At 47.1% G+C, this 18461-nt stretch overlaps 1 protein-coding gene across 2 annotated transcripts in view; it reads left to right on the top strand.

The window, feature by feature from the left end:
* Nucleotides 1–18461, top strand: part of KIAA0040 (KIAA0040 ortholog) — a 39587-nt gene that overhangs the window by 820 nt on the left and 20306 nt on the right. Inside the window, exon 2 of one of the 2 annotated variants that reach the window (XM_061160770.1) lies at nucleotides 17189–17268. The exons of the other annotated variant lie outside the window; for it this stretch is intronic. The gene's annotated coding sequence lies outside the window, so the exon portion shown is untranslated. The remainder of the gene's footprint in view (nucleotides 1–17188; nucleotides 17269–18461) is intronic. 2 annotated transcript variants of the gene reach the window in all.

Here is an 18461-nt window from a genome sequence, read left to right as displayed (position 1 = left end):
ACCTGAGACCCTCCAAAAAGCATTCCAGGCTCAAAGGTTTCTAAATTGTTCTAGGCAAGCTGAATTTTCAAAAGGGGTCTAAGAAACTGGCCACAAGGAAAAAACGGCCTGGAGCCAGGGCTGGAATGGGAGCCTTTCTGCTATTTCCTGAGCCTCAGGGGATTTGCTGTGACCCAGACTTCTGCCTAACTTCTCTGCCTCTCTCAAGGGTCCCACTCCTACTCCCCTCCCCCCACGTGACGGTAGAATGGAGGACACAATGAGACCTGTTTCCCTAGTGTTTTGAATAACTTCACAGGAATACATTATGTAATAGAGTTAAATAAACTATAGACATTAGCTTGTGGGAGCGCCAGTCTTGCCCAACCGAAAGGGAAACCGAAGCAGACAGGCATGGCTTTAATTTCTCAGAGAACACTGGCAGTCCACTTGCTGCAAGAATTCTGTTGAATGAGGAAGGGTGGTACCCTTGAGCGTCTGAGAAGCACTTTTCTCCCAAAGCTGTTGCATTTAATTCACTCAAGTGCATAAGAACCTGAAGGTAATCTGAAGGGACCCTCATTCTGAAGTCCCGCTGGGTAAGGGAAGAGCCTTGATTTATATGGAGCAGGACTTGAAGATGGCACTGATGCTAGGTTGTTCCTAACCTCGGTACAAATGGTTTCCAAGTTCCACCTAGAGAATTCAGCAAGGATGTCACCGTCAACCTCCTGGCCTGATGTGTCTACCTGTTGCCCAATGCCGGGCTGGGGAGGCAGATGTATTGAAAAATCTGATCAAGTCTTTCATTTTATCTGAGATTCTGGCTCCCCATCCCCAGTCCGGATATAATTTTAAGAAAGAAATGCATTGAAAGCCAAATGTTTCTCCAGCCTTCAAACTTTGTTAACATTTAACCCATGGAATGGGCTTCCCTGGTGGCTCATGCATGTGTGTATGTACACGCTAAGTTGCTTTGACTCTTTACAACCCCATGGACTGTAGCCCACCAGGCTCCTGGAGTGGGTTGCCATTTCCTACTGCAGGGGATCTTCCTAACCCAGAGATCGGACCTGCATCTCTCACGTCTCCTTGTTAGGTGGGTTCTTTACCGTTAGCGCCACCCGGGAAGCCCCTCCCTGGTGGCCCAGTGGTGAAGAATGTGCTTGCCAATGCGGGAGGCAGGGGTTCACTCCGTGAGTCAGGAAGATCCCCTGGAGAAGGAAATGGCAACCCACCCCAGTATTCTCAACTGGGAAATCCCATGGACAGAGGAGCCTGGCAGGCTATAGTCCATGGGGTCGCAGAAGAGTTGGACATGGCTTAGAGACTAAACAACAACAAACCTGTGGAATAGAGAAAGGATGTTTTCCATCCTGTCCCCTGAATACTAACTGGGGAATTGCAGGTAATGCAGATTACACTACTATGCAAGGAATGATGAGCTCTTTCCTGTGGCAGTGGGAATTCGTTTTTTAAACAGGGAAAGAGTATGGTCAGATCTGTGTTTGGAGAGAGAACTAATGGCCAGATGGAAGCCGGGTTGGAGAGATAAGGAACAGAGATAAGGAGGACCTCAGCTAAGAGAACAGCAGAGGGAACTGAGAAAAGGGGTTTGGACTTTTGGTAATTTAGGAAGTAGAGTCAGAGGTAACTGGAGACCAAGTGAATATGGCTAAGGAGGAATGAATGGAATGGAGGATTATAAGGTGTTGAGCTGGGGATGGGAAGATGCATTGTGATGCTTGTAATGAAAACCACATGAACTGGAGGAGGAGTAGACTTGGGAAGCAGAGTTTGGGAGAAAATGATGAACACTTCAGACACATTTAAGTTGGGTGTACTCAGGAGATGCCTGGGTGGAGATATATGAGAGGTAGTGGGTACACAGGTCTGGAACCCAAGGAGACGTGGAGGTTGCTCCAATGCGACTATCTCAGATGCTGTGCAGAAAAGCAGTGTTGAAGGAAACTAAAGAGGACTGTATTACACTGTCAATGAGATCGCTTGACCCTGAAGGGTCTTGGATTGGTCAGTAATGGCCTACAGATCTTATTTTCATATCACATACTGACTTCCATATGACTCCCATGAGACACCCATGGTTTCCCCCAGCTGTCTGGCGGGATGATACCTAAAATGTTGGTGAGAACCCTGGGTTAACGACACACAGGTGGTGAGGATGCATTTAACCAATAAGCAAATCCCCAGGAATTACTCCCCAACATGAGAAGTGAATACTTTAGTTGAATTGTAAGATCTGCAGATCTCCCCAGAACTCATACCCCAAGTCAAGGCATGGCACCTGTGTGGGAGAGTCCTACCTTCATTAAAACAAGAAGGACAACTTCCTCAGATGAATTCTAAACCTCTGTAGAGTGGTCCTTTAGGTCTGGCTGCCAATGCCCAGATCAGGATTTTATGTGACCTGGTAGGGAAGAAAAAATCACCTTGAACTTGGAACTAGATAGACATGGGTTCAATTCTTGCCTTGACCACTTATTAGCTGCCCTTGCACAAGTCTTTGAATCTCTCAGCTTCATTTCCTTTACATTTAAAATGGGGATAATTATGTCTCACCAGGGCAATGGTTAGAATCAGAATCAAATTGAAAAAGAAAGTACATTTAATGTGCTATATAAATTGTACAGTTCTATAAAAATGTAAGGGGGTTTTATTATTATTACTAATCTTTCCCCTTGAAGTCACCAAATCAGATGGGCTATGTAGGTGTAGGATTTGGGCAGCATTGTAGGTCCAGATGTGCAGCTTTTTAACTGCATATAATATTTGAAGGCCGTAATTATAGACGTCTCCTTCCGTCAGAGCAATGACGGGTATCTGCTTCGCTTTTTACTCCTTACTTGATGTGATCAAAGATCAAAGAAGTGAATGGTCTCCTAAAGCAAATGCAGGTTGTATACTGACCAGGAGCTCCTGGGAGCTCACAGGGATAAAGCAACCAGGATTCCACTTACTAAGCCACAGACCAACCCCATTTGCAGCTGAGGCCACCCAAAGGGGACACTTTTTTTTCTGTAATCCTCATCAGTGTGCTAGTTGAACCAGCAGTAGTCCTGAATCTGAGCATCTTTCAATGGCTTAGATGTCTCTGTGGTTTTCCTGTCTCCCAGCCAGAAAAGCCTGACATATTCCAATCTAGTGAAGCTCAAGTTTTAGGCCAACATTAGAACTTTCAAATAAACAGACTTCTGATAGGGGCTGGTTGTTGAATGAAGAAAAGGAAGTAACCACAGACTCAGAGACTTCAAATGGAAAAACACTTTAGAGATGAGCCAGCCCCTCCCCCTCACTTCACAGATGAGCAAACTAAGGCTCAGAGAGGGAAGTGTGTACTGGGGTCAACAGCTGGTTAATGGGGGAACCAGCATCCAAGTCCTAGAACAGCGAACACTCCTGGGGTTTCTACCACCTGGACCTTCTGTGCCTCACACACGGGGGCATAGGCAGGCACTGAGAGGCTGGCAGAGGGGAGAAGTGGAAAGATTGTATTTAAAGGCTGCATCTTCCCCACAGTGGCCCCTGGGGGTAACCCAGGGGGTAAGCAGGAGCAGCCCCTCCTTTAAGGGACTTCTCAGGTGGTGCTAGTGGTAACGAACCCACCTGCCAATGCAGGTTAGACATAAGAGATGCGGGTTTAATCCCTGGATCAGGAAGACCCCCTGGAGGAGAGCATGACACCCCACTCCAGTATTCTTGCCTGGGTCTCACAGAGTTGGACATGACTGAAGCGACCTAGCGCGCGCGCGCGCGCGCACACACACACACACACACACACACACACACACACACACGCTCCTCCTCTATGGCAGTCTCTCTGCCACACCCAAGCCTTCTGCTTCATCAGTGTCAAGCCTCAAACTGTTCTTAAGAATTCCCAGAGAGTCCCTTGAGAAGGGATACAATACTAGCTGCCTTAATGAACTAAAATCTGGTTTTCTGGGGGTTTGTTTTGTTTTGTTTTGTTTTCTTAACCTTTTTTTTAAATTAGAGGATAACTGCTTTGCAACATTGTGTTGGGTTCTGCCATACAACAATGCAAATCAGCCCTAAGTGTATATCCCCTCCTTCTTGAGCCTCTGTCCCACCCACCCCCATCCCATCCCTCACACAGGTCCCAGGTTGAGCTCCCTGTGTTACATAGCAGTTTCCTGTATCTGTTTTACACATGGTAGTGTATATATGTCAGTGTTACTCTCAATGCATCCCACCCTCTCCTTCCCCCACTGTGTCCACAAGTCTGTTCTCTACATCTGTATCTCTATCCTTGCCCTGTAAATAGGCTCATCAGTACCATTTTTCTAGATTCCATATACATGCCTTAATAGATGATATTTGTTTTTTTCTTTCTGACTTACTTCACTCTGAATAACAGACTCTAAGTTCATCCACCTCAATTCAACTGACTCACATTCACTCCTTTTTATGTCTGAGTAATATTCCATTGTATATATGTACCACAGCTTCATTATCCCTTCCTCTGTTGATGAACATCTAGGTTCCTTCCATGTCCTGGCTATTATATATAGTGCTCCAATAAACATTGGGGTACATATGTCTTTTTGAATTATTAAAACCTATTTATTAGTGTTTCATGAAACTTGTCATGAAGACTATTTCCAGACCAGTGGGTCTGGAAATACACATGGGTATTTCATTTTTGGGTCATCATTACACATCAAAATGATAGTCAACTCACTGTTCAGTGGAAAGGCTGTAAGTGAATCACAGGAACTCATGAGACTCATCACAGGCACAGAAGAGACACAACAGTGGCAGACAGACTTTCTCCCTCTCTAAGCACTGGAAGGAAAATCTGCAGCACAATTTTGGATAGACAATGCCCAGGGCTACCGAGCAGCTCAGGTTTCTGACCTGTCCCCCGCATCAGCCCGAGCCATCTGAACAGAGCACTACCTGGGGACGTGCGTGGGAGACCAGGCGAGCGTAGCTGAGCTCCCAAACAAACTCCACCCAAACACAGGATTCCTTTCTGAGGGTAACTCCCAAGGGACTGTGGCAGTGTCCAACTCGAATCCTGGCCCTGGGAAGAGGCTTCCTCCCACGCTTGTAAGCAAACTGCTCCATGGAATTTGTTGCTAAGAAATGAAAGGAAACCTAATCACAGCCATGTTTCTTGATCAGACCTGAAGATTTGTAAGTCACTGCAGACTCTCAACCGTCTTTCTCTTTTTATCAAAGAGCAAGCCTTGCTCTCAACTGCCTATAACTCGTTCCTCTTGGGATGTTTTTCAGCAGACTTTTATTCTTCTTAAATATGACCCTGATTTCATGCTGGATAAGCTTAAGGAAAGCCCATCCACAACTTCGTTTAGTTTTCCAGGCAAGGTAGAAAAGACAATTGGCAGGAGAGAGGGGCAAAATGTAATAGCAATAAGGATATAAAATCGCTCAGTCGTGTCCAATTCTTTGTGACCACGTGGACTATACAGTTCATGGAATTCTCCAGGCCAGAATACTGGAGTGGGGAGCCTTTACCTTCTCCAGGGGATCTTCCCAACCCAGGGATTGAACTCAGGTCTCCCACATTGCAGGTGGATTTTTCACCAGCTGAGCCACCAGGGAAGCCCTCAGCAATATGGATAGTTGTACATAATAATATTAATACTTTTAGTCTTCTATTGTCCTTTTCAGGACAAAAGTTGGGGGTACATAGGTTTAGAGATGGGTGTGGAGGCAAGGGTTTGGGGGCAGAGAAATAGGCAGGGGAAACTGGGACATTCAATTAGCTTTAGCGTCATGGGAGCAGAATGGCATGCAGTGCACATGCTGGGTCTTAACCTAAATGAGATGTGACTGTGGCCACCTTAAATAAGAAAAGAGGAAAGCTGCACATGAGCCTGGAGCCTCTGAGATCCTGAGGCTGCGTCTTTTCAAAATATCTAATCCTAGGTCCCTGTGCAACTCCACCAAAGGGTCAAAGCACCGGCTTTCAAAAGCCCCTCTGCTGTAAAGACTCCACAGCAGCTCAGGGCCCCAGGAGCCTCTCAGGCACACTGGCCCAAAATCCCCCAGGAACTAACGCTGGGGTCACAGTGACTTAGGTCTGCAGTGTGCATGCTAGGCTCTCCATAGCTATTGGTTGAATCATGGTGCTAAGACTTTGAGGCACACAAAAGTGACAGCTGCTGCTCCCTCCCACCACCCCCACCAGGCTGCTCTACCAGCACATCCAGCATATCATGGTTGTTTCTGTTCTGCTGGGGAGAAGCAGTGAGGCTGGAAGAGAACACGCCACTGTCAGGGCCAGCCCTGCAGACGCACCCCATCTGTCAGGCTCCTTTCTGATTCCTGACTGATGGCTCCCACCCTCCCCTCCCTCACTCCACCTTCCAGTCCGACCTGAAACATCTCCTGCCCAAGGCCCACAGTCTGCCCAGCGGCAGTTGCCAGCGCAGTGATGGCCATGGCCTAGATGAAAACCTCCAGACTCATTACGTGGGTGACCCACCCTATCCCATAATGAGGCCTCCCAGGGAGAGAGGAGCACACAGACACAGCACACCACCCAGACATGACCTGCTTGCTCAGAGTGCTCCTGGTTTCCAGAAGAGAAACTCAGACCCTTCCCTGCAGGATGTTTGGCCCAACGCCTTCTCTGGCTCAAGAGAAAAGCAATGATGTGCCGGGTGCCCTAGGACACTCACTGCTTTCCAACTACTGTGTTCGTGTAGTTTTGCATGGAGATATTATTGACCCCTCTAAAGAAAGAGCTGATTTTTACTGTGTTTTCAGTGGATAGATGGCACAGGTTTCCACAGCGAGGTGTGGAAAGAATATCTGAGATGTTCAGGTAGAAATACTGCATTTCCCCCACCCTGTCTGGGACAAGAGGAAGGGACCCAGTCACAGGGCATGTGACACACAGGGAAGAAGGTCTGATGCTCCTGACTGACATTTTCCAGGAACAAGTCTTCAGATGTTTTAAAAATAAATATGATTCCTTCAAGAAGGAATACTTCAACCACTGAGGTATGTGGTCATTCAGTATTTGGTACTAGAGGGAATGAATAAATACACACTAAAAAGATAATCAAATCAACAATGTTATACTTCTTAAAACTTAATAATGGAAACTGTACCATTGTTTTCCATTTATCATCTATCAGCTTTCAAGAAATTTTGTATTATCTCCTCCCATTTTTTTTATGGAAGTGAAATTCACATTACAGAAAATTAATCATTTTAATGTGAACAATTCAGTGGCATTTAGTACATTCACAAAAGGGATTGATTGAAAGTTTTAGTTGCTCAGTCGTGTCTGACTCTTGTGATCCCATGGACTGTAGCCCGGCAGGCTCCACTGTCCATGGAATTTTCCTGGCAAGAATACTCGAGTAGGTTGCCATTTCCTTCTCCAGGGTATCTTCCTGACCCAGGGATTGAACCTGGGTCTCCTGCATTGCTGGAGGATTCTTTACCATCTGAGCCACAAGGGCCGCCCATAGTACATTCACAGTGTTGTATAAATAGCATCACCACCTCTAGTTCCAAAATATTTTCATCATTGCAAAATAAACCCCCAGATCCATTAAGCAGTTACCCCTTATTGCTCCCTCTTCCCAGCTCCGGGCAATCTGCATTTATGGACTTATCTATTCTGATATTTCCTATAAATATATGCCCTTTTGTGTCTGGCTTCTTTCATTTAGCTTAATGTTTTCAAGGTTCATTCACGTTTTAGTCTTTACTGGTGATTCGTGCTCTTTGTGGCTGAATAATTATTCATTCTGTGTATTTACTATAATTTGTTTAACTGTTCATCTGTTGATAGACGCTTGGGTTGTTTCTACCTTTCGGCTATTGTGAATAATGCTGTTATGAACATGTAAGTACAAGGATTTGTTTGAGTACCTATTTTCAATTGTTCTGGGTAGATACCTAGGAGTAGAATTTTTAGATCATAGGGTAACTCTATGTGTAACTTTTTGAGGAACCATCAAACTGTATTCTCCAACATTTTAATCAGCAGATGTAAGTTCACTTCCTTTCTTGAGGATAAGAGGCATATGAAGTGACATGCTTTCCCACGCCTGGTCCCTTATTTCTTGCCTTTGAGCTTATCCTTTAAGGAAAGATACTAAACTCTGCTTCTTGTTGTCCTAGAGATGTGGAGTTATTTGGATGCTTGAGATAGAAAATATTTGGGGGACTTCCCTGGTGGTGCAGTGAATAAGAATCCACCTGCCAATGCAGGAGACGTAGGTACGATTTCAAGTCCAGGAAGATCCCACATGCCACAGAGCAGCTAAGCCTGTGCACCACAACTCCTGAGCCTGCGCTCTAGGGCCCACGCACTGCAACTGCTGAGCCCACACGCACAACTGCTGCGGTCTGTACATTCTAGGGCCCATGAGCCACAGCTAATGAGCCGCTGTGCCACAACTACTGAAGCCCATGTGCCCAGAGCCTGTGCTCTGCAACAGGAGAAACCGCTGCAATGAGAAGCCTGTGCACCACAGCTAGAGGGTAGCCCCCACTCTCTGCAACTAGAGAAAGCCCACGTGCAGCAGTGAAAACCCAGCAGAGTCAAAAAATAAATAAATGATAAATAAAGAAAATATTTGGGTAAACTACAAATCCTTCTTGGTGCGGTTAAGTAGTAGGCAATAGGTAACACCAGCAGTATTTCTGGAGGACTGTTGATGTGCCACGCATTGCATTAAGAAAGTCATACCCTTGCTCTCATTTAACCCTCGTAGTTCAACTATGATATCTATCTGACATAGGAGGAAAACTGAGGTCTCTATCAAGAGTTAAGTTCTCTTCCTCTGGCTCCAGAGTGTTATTGACAAGCCTCTCCTACAAAGAAACTGCAACTGCCACCAATGATGAATCAGAAGCTGTTCTGTTACGGTCCACTTTGGCAGATGGATAAAGACGCAGTTATAATAGTGTGACCAGTGCTTTGATAGGTGTGACAATAGTGAAGAAGTACACTTAGCCCAGCTCTTAGGTGACAGACTTACCAGAGGAGACAAAATCTAAGTTCCTGTTATTATTTCATTTATAAGTAAATGAGCTTTCGTGCCACTTGGTGAGGATGGACCCTCCCCCATCCTCCTTTGGCACCACCAGGTCATCATTCCTTGTGCCCAGTGTCTGGCACGCAGTAGCTGCTCATTAAACATAGGTTAATAAATACATGTCTATCCTAAAGGAGATCAGTCCTGGGTGTTCATTGGAAGGACTGATGCTGAAGCTGAAACTCCAATACTTTGGCCACCTCATGCGAAGAGTTGACTCATTGGAAAAGACCCTGATGCTGGGAGGGATTGGGGGCAGGAGGAGAAGGGGACAACAGAGGATGAGATGGCTGGATGGCATCACCGACTCGATGGGCATGAGTCTGAGTAAACTCCGGGAGTTGGTGATGGACAGGGAGGCCTGGCGTGCTGCAACTCATGGGGTCTCAGAGTCGGACACGACTGAGCGACTGAACTGAACTGAACTGAATAAACACATGTGCTTCTGCAGATGGAACTTCCAGGCCCTGTCATACTGCTACAGGACTGCAATGCCTGAGACTCAACTCCTTTGCTTTCCTGAAACAGCTGGGGCGTCCCTGGTGGCTCAGTGGTAAAGAATCCACCTGCCCATGCAGAAGACACGGCTTCCATCCCCAGTATGGAAAGATGCCACATTCTGCAGGGCAACTAAGCCTGTGAACCACAACTACTTAGCCTGAGCTCTAGAGCCTGTGCTCCACGACACGAGAAGCCACCACAGTGAGAAGCCCACACACCGCAACCAGAGAGCGGTCCCCCACTTGCCACAACTAGAGAACAGGCTGAGCAGCAACGAAGACCCAGCACAGCCAAAAATAAATAAATAAGCAGCTGTGGCCCAGGTATGAGGGGAAAGGAAATGAGGAAAGGCCTAGAACAACTGTCTTTGTTCTCTCAGTCTGAAAACATGAGGAGACAAGAGAAGGCGGGGAGCAGGGTGGGGAGAGGGGTGAGGCTGTGAAGATACCTCCCCTTGCCCAGGTGAGGAGTCTGTAGAAGTGCCTGGGGTCCTGGAGCAGACACGGAATGAACTGCTAAACCACTTTCCAAAACTCTAAGTTCTCCACTTCATCTCAGGGTTGAGTTGTTGCATCAGGACATCCAAGCTCATGGCTATCCCATATCTGAGGCAGTTCACCTCGGCCTGCAGGGACAAGCAGCAGAGCCTGGTGGAAAGACCTCGACTCTCCCCAGTGGATAATTCTCGCTCCTCTTTCCCAGGGGTTTTCGGTGAGATTCGGCTCTCACTTACCTTCCCTGGTTCACATTCAGCTCCTCTCTACAAAAAGAGAGCCCTGCTGGCCTTGCTTTAGAAGGCAGAAGCTGTCCCAGCCTGGCTCTGGCTGCACCTTACTTATGCTGGGCCGCGTTGGGTCTTCGTTGGTGTACGGGCTTTCTCTTGTGGTGGTGAGAAGAGGCTATTCTTCATTGCAGTGCGCAAACTTCTCATTGCTGTGGCTGCTTTTGTTGTGGAGCCTGGGCTCCAAGTGCACAGGCTTCAGTAGTTGCAGCTCATAGGCTCTAGGGCCTGGGCTCGGTAGTTGTGATGCATGGGCTTAGTTGCCCTGGACCAGATCTTCCCAGACTAGGGATCGATCCTGTGTCCCCTGCACTGGCAGGCAGATTTCTTAACAACTGGACCACCAGGAAGTCCCTCTGGCTTCATTTTTTTCTCATACACATTTCTTAAGTGTCTTTGTGTCTGCCGGACACTATCCTGGAGGCCGTGGGGGAATTTAAAAACCAAAACCAGGCACAGGTCCCACCTGCAGAGGCCTACTGCCTATTCCTAGGAAGCTCCCCAGCCCAGCCGCAGTCATGCCCCCTCATCTAGAGGTAGAAGAAACAGCCTTCCCCCCCACCCCCGCCACCAGAATTAGAGCCTGTCCTGGGATCTCTGCTTGCAGGTGCCACCGTTTCTTTGCCCACCACCCAGGCTCTGGACTGTGCCACTCGTGGCATCCCCAACATCTGCTTCACCCTGCTTGGCTGGTTCTCCAGGCTCTGACCAACTTACCTAAGTCATAAGCTGCTACTCTGGGTTCCTAACCCCAACTGTGAAAGCAAGGCCTTCTTGTTCTGCACAGCCCCCAGTCCTGGTTCCCTCCACTGCTGTAGCCCTACCCTGTTATAGCACCTGGGACCTGGCCATGCAGAGGCCATTGCAAAACTCGTGGAGATATTGCCCTGACCTGGAGGAGGTAACACACAGCCCCTCACAGACACCCTCAACTCTCCCATCCCATAACCATTCAGTTGGTTCACTAACCAATGGACAAGCATTTATTAAGCATCTACTATGTGCCAACACTGAACTAGGCATGGGGGATTCCTAGAGGAGAAAGCTCTCAAATAGTCTACAATCAAGTGGAAGAGCAGATACAAACAGCATCTGTACCACAAGTATACAATAGGAAGACTACATAAGTATCCCACAGTATCTTACACGCATTGTCAGGGAGGGAGGTAGGAGAGAGGGACAGAAATGTTCAATTGTGATGATCTCTATGTAACCGTGATTCCAGAAAAAGTCCCCAGGTCACTAAATTCTCCTTTCTCTTGCCCTGTCTGCTGAGGGCTGTTCAGTACACATAGGTCAGAGTTTGCTCTAGTTTTATAGGCCAGAGCCTTCCTCGTGGGCTCTGCCCGGGACACCCAAAGGCATCTTGCCATACTACACATGGGAGTCATCAATCACTGTGGTCCCTACTGCATCCTTGAACTCCCCACTGCTAGATTAAAGCAGGGGTCACAAGCTCAACACCCATGGGGCCTGACAGATAAAACTAACATGTATGGAATATGGGCCAGGTGCTGCTTTAACCACATGACAAAGATGATTCAACTCATCTGATTTCCATAACAATTCAATGGCAGAGGGCCCATTCTGATTATTATTTTATAGCTGAGGGACAGAGGGGTAGAGAGACTATCCTAGGTTGGACAGCTAGTGAATGGAGGAGGGCAAGCAGCCTTTGACCCAAGCTAGTCCACCTGAGAGAGTAACACAGGTAGTATGGGGATCCCTACAAGACTCGCTGGAAGCTGTGTCTCAGCCAACCTCTCTTCACTGATCACATCTACCTTACAGGCTTCCAGCTTGCAGCCTGTGATTTCGGGTTGCCCTTCTTACACAAAAAACTCATTTGGTTTCCACCAACCTTGGGCTAAATGTTAATAGTACTGTTACATGGGTAGGCTAACTGAGTGTGTGTGTGTGTGTGTGTGTGTGTGTGTGTGAAAGAGTTGTTGTTGTTTAATTGCTCAGTCGTGTCTGACTCTTCGACCCCATGGACTGTAGCCCAACAGGCTCCATGGGATTTCCCAGCAAGAATAATGGAGTGGGTTGCCATTTGGAGCAATCTCTTTGATCTTGGGCCAATTGGAACTGGCTTTGGTTACCCTCATGGCCCCAGATTGGAATTTGGGATTATCAGCACATTTAAGAATATACAAAGGAATAAAGCGTGTTTGGAGTTGAGAGGGAAGGAGGCAGAAAACTGACTAGCCACTCAGATTTTCTCACGCAGTAATCTGCTTTCATGGTTAAACATGAAAAACAACCCCTGGGTAGGTCCTTGGCCCAGTGCATCATCTTGTTACTCCTGCTCTGTCCTTGGACATTCAAGTCAGAATAAGGAAGGAGGTGAGGAGGGAGAGCAAGTCTCCCAGTAGCATCTCTTCTCAGGCCACAGCCTTTAGGAACCCTCACCTTGGGCCAAGCTGTTGCCTGCAATACCATGGATTAGAGCAGCTGGCTGGGAGAGTGAGCTGTTTGTTGCCATGGTAACAATGGCAGATTCAAACTCTCCAGATCTGGGCCCGGTGCCTGGGCCACCTTGATTGGCTTCTTTCTCTGAGCCAGCTGTGCTTTCTTGAACAGCCTGGAATCCCTTCATTCTCATCCTCACTGCATTTAATCATCCCATTCTCCCAGCAGGTGCCATTTCAAATCCCACCCTCCTCGAAGCCTTGCTTAGATTCCCTCATTGGAATGAACAGCTTCCTTCATGCTGCTCCCATAACCATTTGCTTGCATTTCCCTTGGGACATGTAACTAGTCATGCTTCACTGTTCCCCTGTGCTCATCCATTTCCCAAGCAAAAAATAAATCCCTTGATTCATAGTCTGTGTCTTTAGTTTGGAATCCCTTACCCAGGTGGCTGGCAGCAAGTTTCACATCTTGTTAGGCAGCATTAGCTGGGAGAGCCTTAGAGAAAAGAAGCTCCTTGTGCGCACAGTAGGTTCTCAACGGAAGTGCATTGTATTGAACTGTGTGCTGTAGAGAGGGAAAAGGGCAGTTCCTTGGCCTCCTTGGATTCAGTTGTGTCAACAACCCAGGCTCAGGGAAGGAAGAAAAAAGCCAGCCAAAGGAGTTCCTCTTTCTGAGGAAAAAAAACAAGAACTTTTTGCAGTAATACCAGTGAGGTACCGAGACACTGAATGCAACACACACTCTCGCTACTCAATTGACTTGGCGTCTGAGAATTACCAAATGGAATGTTAGCAATTCATGACAGCAAAATGTGTCAGGAACACAGCCAACCGGGGCTTTCCAAAAGCATGGCAATAGCCTCACTCTCGTGTGATATAATTATAATATTCAATATGGCACCCCGTGAGGCAAAGGCCCATATCCATTTGAGGCCAGTGATCTTTGGAAGTCAGGTCTCACTGCTGTCATTTCTGTTTCTTGGCACTGACAGCCTCACTGGAGATCCAAAAGTATCCAGTCACGGAAAGAGGCCTGCAGAGTGTGCCTGCCGTCTGGAATGCCCCCCAGCTATCTGGCATCTGAGCACATTCTGAGCCCAGGCTGAATGAATTCTCCAAACCCAGAATACTGAAATTCCAATTGGTAGATTTTTTTTTCTTTTCCTGAGTATCTTCTGTGTGGCCACAATGCTGGGTACGAACCCATAAACCAGTGTGGCAGAGTGGAATGAGCCCTGGATATTTAGGGGCAGAAGAGCTGCCACGTCTGCCATGATTGGCTGTGAGACCTTGGGCAACTCATTGAATTTCAGTGAACCTCAGTTTCCTCATCTATAAATATGGTCATTCACTAATTCAACAAATATTTTCCAAGAACAAAACAGGTGCAAATATTTTCCAAGAACAAACATGTCCCATCAAATATTTTTCCAAGAACAGAACAGGTGGGAGTACATTCTGTCTAGAAAGGAAGCAAGATGATTAAATAAACAGTGACTCTAAAGTGGGTCATAGGCTGTGGTGACAGTATAGAGACAGTGTCGGGGTACAGGACAGAGGCTCTAATGAGGTCATGGAAGGTTTCCCAAGGGGGTGCTATTTTAGCTGAGACTAAATGCATAGAGACCAGGAGATTGCAGAGTACTGGTTGAGGTGGGATTGGGGGAGAGTTGGGGGGATTTGAGATAAAGAAGCTCTTGAGGCCCCAAAGCAGGAAGGACCACATATCTCAGGGAGTCTGAGAAATGGAGGGTTTTATAAACTGGAAGACTGACTGGTTGCCATTGTTGGTTCCTCTCCTGTAGCTTTTTGGGAGTTAATACAATAAGGAGAGTATCACGCTGGGAAATGGAAAAACTAGAACCTGGTCTGCCCTTGGCCACTGACCAGCTTTGCAATTTTAAACAAATTTTGAACACCCATTTCTGTTCTTTAGTTTATTCATCTGTGAAATAGGGCAAGAAATCCCTTCCCTTCTCACATTACAGTGGATTTAATGAAGAAATGTTTGCAGAAGAGAAGCTGTTAAAAAATTAAAATGAGTTATAAGTGCAGGGTCTTTGCTAGTACTTTCCCCAGTCATAAATAAATTCAAACCCATTCAGGCATCAGTTTTAAGACTGGAGAAGTGATTGCACTGTGGTTCCCCCCCCCCTACCCCCCCCCCCACCCCTGCCTCCCTTCCCAAGGGATCAGGAAATAAATCACAGTTTCTTTCTGATTGGTTTGGTGATATTTCATTTCAGTTCATAATCGGATTTTGTCTAAGGGAGAAAGTATGCTATTAATAAAAGTGTTTTGTTTTGTTTTTCAATTGTAATATTTGTGATTACCAAGCCTGGCTGGTTAGGGCAGACTGCCCATGTGCCCTGGGGAAGGCAATGGCATCCCACTCCAGTACTCTTGCCTGGAAAATCCCATGGACGGAGGAGCCTGGTAGACTGCAGTCCATGGGGTCACTAAGAGTCGGACACGACTGAGCAACTTCCCTTTCACTTTTCACTTTCATGCATTGGAGAAGGAAATGGCAACCCACTCCAGTGTTCTTGCCTGGAAAATCCCAGGGACGGCAGAGCCTGGTGGGCTGCCACCTATGGGGTCGCACAGAGTCAGACATGACTGAAGCGACTTAGCAGCAGCAGTCCATGAGCCCAGGATGGCCCTTAATCCTGCTCTGGCCAAGGCATACTTTGAATTACCAGAGGGATCAGGTAAGAGAATGAAATATTGACACTGCTGTGTCTCTCTTGCTCACCAACATTCAGGACTTTCCTGTTACACCAAACCTATGCTGAGCCTTCCAAGCCCCCTGAAATCTCACCCACCTTCCTCAGGAGGTTTCTTCACTGCCTTCCCAGTCCCAAACTCTGTACGTGCTGGCCTCTGTACCCCAGCTCTTGCTTTCCCATCCTATTCAGCTCAGCCTAGCTTCCCTTCTCTCACTTGAATGTCCAACCCTTGATGTGATCACACCCAGTATAGGAGCCCTGCACACCCTCCATCTCCTCCAGGTTGCCTCTCCCTTAAAACCTAAGCCAACAGCCATCACTCTCCTTTCTAACTGTGCATACATTTTGGCACTTCCTGATATTTATCTTAGCCTTTAATAGCTTGTGTTATTTTTGAAAATTAAACTGTAAAGCACATTATCAGTTTATAAAGACTCTCATGCATATTTAACTTGACTTTCACAACAACACTGGATGGTGAGTGGAGTCAGTGGAGTTGTTATCTTCCCATCTGAAAGATGGGGAACCTGAGGCTTGGGATTCAGGGACCTGCACTGTCTTCTGGCAGGACTTACCCTGTTCTAAGTCTCATGAAGAAACTCTCCTAACTCTGCTCATTGTTATGTGGCAGCCTGGATGGGAGGGGAGTTTGGGAGAGAAGAGATACATGTTTATGTATGTCTGAGTCACTGTGCTATTCACCTGAAACTATCACAACTGTTAATTGGCTATACCCCAACACAAAATAAAAAGTTTTTTTTTTTTTTAAAAGAAATCCTAGGCTGGGAACCAGATCATACACTTCTCTTTTCCCCCTCAGCACCATGTTGATCACACAGCAGATACTTAACTAACATTTCTTAGCATGAAATCCATATGCAACTACCGGAAAAATAATTGGAATGGCATATTTCATTGATACAAATCATCACTATTAGTACTATTAGCCTCCTCATGGATAAGTAACAGGATGCTTGCAGAATTGTTTTTATTTTAGTGACCCAGTAAACAACTTCGGGGAGGCTCTCACATGTTCTATACAAACCTCCCTACCCCCACCCCCACCCCCGGCAGTCAGTCAGAGGGCAGCCACCCCTGCAGTTTCTGCTCCTTCTGCTCACACCAAGCAGCCTGGCCCCACCGACTCTTGCTTCCTGCGAAGGATGGAATGTGCTTATCAGAACCTGCCTGGCAGGGTGGACATGCTTGACCAGCCCTTGGAAATCTGGGGTCATTTGGGCACATGGAGGATCCAGGCTGCTTAGCACCGTGGCACTGCGAGGAGAAAGAGGAGCCTCACTGGTTGGGGTAGGGTCGGGATGGGGTCCACCCATCCACCCATTCGGGGTTGGAGGCAGGAAGACCTCCCAGCATGGAAGCCAGCTTTCCAAGAACCTCAGGCCACTGTGATGACCTGGCAGAACTGAGGGGTGATGGCTGCTGCCCTGTCCCTACATCGGCCCGGAGTAACGCCAGTTGTGACTCTTAAGAACTTGTGCAGTTCCTGACAGCCGAGGTGCACATTCACACGCCCTGCTGCTCTGACACAAGGACCCAGGCAGGTGCCCACTTCCAGTCGGTGGTTGACTTTGGAAAGTGCCTGCGTACAGTCAGGCCTTCAGAACTGTATCAGCAGCCTGCCTCCCTCCCAGCCCCGTGCCAGCTGCCCTTCTGCAGAGGCGAACCATGCTATCACTTTCTTGTGTCTCTTCCCAGACTTCCCCCATTTGGGAGATAAAGAAATTGAGGCCCCAAGTGACTGAATGAGTTTCCTGAGGACGCACATTAAGTCACAGGTAAGAATTTGAACTGGCTTCTCATACCACCACGAACTTCCCCTATGTTCCCAAGCTATCTTTTAGCCAAGAATTCAGCTTGTATGAAAATCTTCAAGAGTATAAACAAATAAAACCACATATTATTCAAAGCCAGGCCTGGGGATCTGGAGCCTCATAGACTGTCTACTGAGGAGCAGAGCTGCCTACCCCTCTCAGGGCACTCACTTCCCAGGCCCTTCTCTGGCTGCTCCAAGCCAACTCCCATCTCTGGGACCCTCTCCTGCCTTCCAGCTAGCAGGGGCAGGACTACACATCCTGACCGTTTTGCCCTATCAAAATGCTCCCACCCAATGTCCTATTTCTTCAAGATACTGATACTTTGAGGGTTGGTCTGATAAAATAAATATACATACATACATTGGGCTGATAAAATATACATACATACATACATACATATGTAGGGCTGCTAAGGAAAGATAAAGCTTAAGGCTGGTGTAGAGCCAGGTCAGAGTCAGAGTTCTCTGGCCTCTCCCACCATCTCCCCCACCTCCCATTGACCCCATACGCTTTCCAGAGTGTCTTCCATAATACTTTGAGGTCTCCAGGCAAGGATGGAGCAGAGGTGGTGGCTAGGGAGGACAGGATAGGGCTGAGGGAAGAGTGTGTGTGTGTGTGTGTGTGTGTGTGTGTGTGTGTGTACTCTTTAGTATCTATGAGGAACTCCCCTACCCCCACAATCCCCAGCTTAAGCAGTTTCTTCCATCCATACTCCCAAATCACTCATGGGCAATGCCTGCAGCCTCCTTTGGGAAGGTCATTTCAAGAGTGAAGAAGAAAAACATTGATATGGGGGGCAAAAGCAAGAGAACTGAGGCTATCAGGGATGAAGCAAAGTCAGTGGCAGTTCCAGAATTCCCCTAGCACAGGACTTAGGGGTAGCAATCTATATGCACAGAGGCACCTAAAACTGCATTTGATAAGACGGAGCAAATGTCACCTATATCAAAGAAAGAGGGTACTGAGGCAAAAAAGGGGGTGTTACTTGCCTGGGTGGGTGCTCCATCAATGTTTTAGCACATTCATATATGTCTTCTACGTTCACCAACAGTCACTTATCAAAACGGTAAAAATACATCTATATCCACACTCGATGTTGGGGGTACAGATGTAAATGCATATAGACAGGAAGTGAAGATTCATCCAGTAGTAAC

The sequence above is a fragment of the Dama dama genome, chromosome 14, assembly GCF_033118175.1.
Source record: "Dama dama isolate Ldn47 chromosome 14, ASM3311817v1, whole genome shotgun sequence".
In the NCBI taxonomy this organism is placed as follows: domain Eukaryota; kingdom Metazoa; phylum Chordata; class Mammalia; order Artiodactyla; family Cervidae; genus Dama; species Dama dama.
Note: the sequence above shows the minus strand (reverse complement) of the source record. Positions and strands in the feature narration are given on the sequence as shown.